Source organism: Pinus tabuliformis, chromosome 4_2 (assembly GCF_031772625.1).
Source record: "Pinus tabuliformis cultivar Carrire ecotype Pingquan chromosome 4_2, CPIR1, whole genome shotgun sequence".
NCBI classification, from domain to species: Eukaryota; Viridiplantae; Streptophyta; class Pinopsida; order Pinales; family Pinaceae; genus Pinus; species Pinus tabuliformis.
In genome coordinates, this window is record NC_142304.1 from 424132813 (window position 1) to 424137228 (window position 4416).

Consider the following 4416-nt stretch of genomic DNA (forward strand, 5'->3'; position numbering starts at 1 on the left):
GTTTATTTGATGGTCAATTTGACCTTGTAAATGAATAGGATGTCTAGATGTATCTCTTGTTGAAAACAAGAATTTCTCTAAGGAAAAGGTTGTTTGGTTTTTCCCCATGTGGTTTTTCCTAGGGTAAATGCTTGTGTTCATGTGTAATTGTCTATTTATTATACTTTTGGCATATTTTTTTATTATTTAGCTCCTCTATGTAATTGCTTTATGATGATAAATGAATACAAAAAAGATTAACCTAACTAAAATCATCAGAAGTAATTATCAGTTTAGAGGATACCCTAAAAATCAACATTTGGTACTATCACAATAGGAGATCCACATGGAGAGGAACTAGGCATGATGACTCCATTTTCAAGAAATTCTTGAACTTAACTTTTATCTCTACATTCTCAATTATGGACATCTTGTACATACCAACATTAGGAAGAAGGGAAATTTCTTGCAATTGAACTCATGTTGAATCTCCCCCTTGGGAGGCAATCCTTCAGGTCCCTGGAATATTTCATCATAGTTAGAAATGAGAATAACTAATTCATCCTTATGAGAAGGATCGCAACCCTTAAAATAAGTACATTGTTCAACATCTTTTGCTTTCACAACTATAAGTAAAAATTTCTTTCTAGCATTTATGAGCCTCTTCATTTTCCTTGCACTAACAAGTGATAATTTAGTCTTCATGCTATGTTCCCTTACAATATACTCAACCCCATCTTTAGTGAGGTGATATTTGTTCTCCTCCTTGAAGAATATGGCTTTCCTTTCATACAAGTAATGGCTTCCCAATACAATTCCACAAATATCAAGAGGAACCACATCTAATTGAACCTCATCAACAAATTTGAAGTGATAGCAAATTTAAGTTTGCATTGTTTGGTTACTTGTAGCTTTGCATCATCACATACATACAGAGAGGATAAGGTTTCTTGTGAGGTGTTGTTTCCAATTACAGTTTCTTGAAAATTGCATCAGATATTACATTTACTTGGGAACCAATATAAAAAAATTATTTTCAACTTTCATATGCTTAAGTATCACCCTTATGTGAAAAAACTCGCTTCTTCTACTTTTAGGACTAGGAGATGGATTAGAAGAACTAGAACTGTCATGAGAAGATGTTTTACCTTGCATTCCTACAGTTGTGATCTAAGCTTCATCTCTTGAATCAGATCCCAAATTTTGTTTTTCTCTCCTTTTCCTCTAAACCTTTTAGGCCTTAGTTTAGGATGTATCTTCCAAAAATGAGCATCATCATATCCTTTCTTTCTACAATGAGAACATGTAGGCTTTGCCTCTTATTATTCATTGTAGCAACCTTCTTGCCTTTCCCTTTTCCTTTGAAATTGACTTATAAAAATTTAGATGTTTACTTTTGTTTGAAATCACTTTGCACATTATTTCCCGCGGAATCAAGATGAGTAGCTTGGACACATACTTCATCCAAATTAGTGGGATTAAATTAGAAAATAATATGGTGAATGTAACTATGAAATGCACCAATATATTTTAAAAGAGTTTCTAGATTATATAATGGAATATTTAAAGCCCATGCCCTCTTCCTAAATTATTTAGTAAATCTTTTTATGCTTTGTCCTTTTCCTTGTCTCAAATTTTTCCATTCCATGATTTATTTCTGGGTGTATGCTAAAGGATAAAACTATTCTTTAATGCATTAGTGAATTTTGACCATGAAGAAAGGATCTTAAAAATATTTTTGCTACCTTCTTCAAGTTTACTCTCCAAACAAACCAACGGTGTACCTTCAAGTCATAAATAAGCCAACTGAATCTTTACGTCTTCTTCAACAATCTGCTAAACATGACAATAAACTTCTATTTGTTAAATCCAATTATCTAATATTTATGAATTAAGCTTGTCATTATACATTGAAAAGTCAAAGTTGACTTCCAATTTTAACAATGGCTTCATGGGTTCAAAGCCTGTCTATGCTATTTTAAAATCATTGCAAGTTGTAATAACTTCAAATAGTAAGAATCAATGGTTGATACAACAATGACTCTTTGGGTTGTTGCTGACAAGGTCGTGAGTTCAAACCATTGTGCGATTCTTCTAGAGAGGTTAAGAGAGTTTTGTTCCAACCTAAGTTAACACATTACTCCACTTTATTGGTCCATATGTCACACAATCAACGCCCAAGACTTAGTTAGTTGCACAACCACCTACGAAGTCAACTGCCACATAGATGTCCCATCATTGCCTCTACCATTTGTCCTCGATTGATGCTACCATGTCATTGTCACGTCAACCTCATATCATGTTTATTCTTTTGATCCCCCCCGTGTCCTTCATACAACCTACCACGTGTCACCTTTTGGGACTACCACATGGCACTATATCCTTCCTTTTTGCATGTTTTTGCAAAACGTCGGAATGTGATAACTTTGTCATATAAAGTTTGTTTGAGCTCGTTCAAGTTATGTTGGAAAGATATCACTAAGCTCCTCATCATGGCAACCTTTTCATCTCAATTTTGGACTATTTAGTTTTGAGGCATCTTGGATCCTCCCAAATCACTTCTCCACTTCCTATGGTTTCCTTGAAAATCCTTTCTCCTTCAAGTGCTTCACATGAACAAACACAACCAGATAGTAGAGTTCTTCTTGGTCTACCCGGCTCGAATGAAGGGCTCTCTCTCTGGTTTCCTCAACTAACACACTTCAAGCCTGTAATTTGTTGTCCAACTTCCAATCATAGGTTTACAATTTCGCAATGTTTTCATTCTTATATTTGTGCGTTCACAAGGATTATAGGTTCACACAAATAGTTCAGGTCTTTTTTTTATATTTTTCTCTAATTGTTACCATCTTCCAAAACTATACTCAAACAACTAACTTAAAAGTTGACATGTTTTCTACCCACAAGTGTTGCTTCACACAGGAAAGGTCCAAGTTCCCCTTCTTTGGATGTGAAATCAACCAACACTCTATTGTGAGGTACACAGCCCATGCTCAAGTTGCCCCAACACCTTCTCCCCATCCTCTCATAGCTACTTAGGTAGTTAGTAGTTCAACAAGACAGTAGGGGTCATAACATTAAATTTAGGGAAGATGGGAAACTTCCCATTCTCCTTTACAGAATTCCTAAGTAACCTATCCTTCCATACATCAAGATTCATATAGGATTCTCCTTCTTCTTCAAATTTAATAGTTTATAATTTAATCAAATATTTACAATAGACAATCTTGGCAATATATCCATATTGTCTCTTCAACATTATCATCCTTTAATTACATTGCAAAACTTGGGGATTAGAAAAAAGAATGTTACATTAGAATCATAGTGGTGAAGATCCTTTTCATTGGGTACAATCTAGAGTTTGTGACTTGAAGGAAATATTTTAGAAAGTAGTATTTAAAATGATGGATGGTTGAAGTCAAAACTACTATGGTCCATATAGTAGCCTCATATGTTTCATATAAATAGAGTTTCCTTCAAGAAACTACTAATATATTTAATCTCACAAATAATGAAAGTTATTAGTATTTGTGATCTCATAGAAGAGGAAAACTACAAAAGAAATGAACTACACAACCCATCATAATCATCACTTTTAATGAAGAAATATAATAATGAGAAAACATAGTGACTAACATCAATAGTGTGTGAATATAGCTAATTCAAAGGTAATGAACATGAATTTTGGAGGTTTAGGTTTAGGGTGTGAAAAAACAAATCAATCCCAAATTTTAGCTTGTAAAGCTGAGTCACATGATAAACAAATAAATTCCCTAGTAGAGGGAGACAACATTATCAATGTTCCTAATAGGTTCCAAAGACAATAAACCTAAACTTCCTCTACCTTTCTTCGCAACCTTGACCCCACTGCATATCGCCTTCTAGTGTTGTTTGAACACCCAATTTTATCAAAACCCTTAAATCAAGGTTATAGAGCTTTATATATAATTCTAGTTCATAATCAATATAAATTTTATTAATTAAAAGTGCTAACATAGTCATTTACAAACTTTATTAGTTGAAAAAATAATACAAATGTGTACTTAGAACAAGGGCTTCTAAATATTGATAATTGAAGGCCTCGTACTTGGGAAATGCTAGAAGATTATATATAAATATACCATGAATTGCTTAATTCTGGAATCAAATAAATGTTGTGAGGTGTTATAGCATGAGGGAATTTGACTAACATTTGGGCATAGCAAGAAGTCATAGTTGAAGAGTTTAAAACATAACTTATTGGTATTTTATCTATACAATGCTAGTAGCTTATTGATTGAAGTAGATTTGAAAGATTTGATGGTATTTATGTTTAGTTTATTTTGAAAGGAAGATACATGTGCTTAAACAACAAGCATAAGTGGTCGTAAAAAATATGAATCTAAAAACTGATGTAGAGGTATATGCGATGATTAACTTGAATATTATGGATGAACC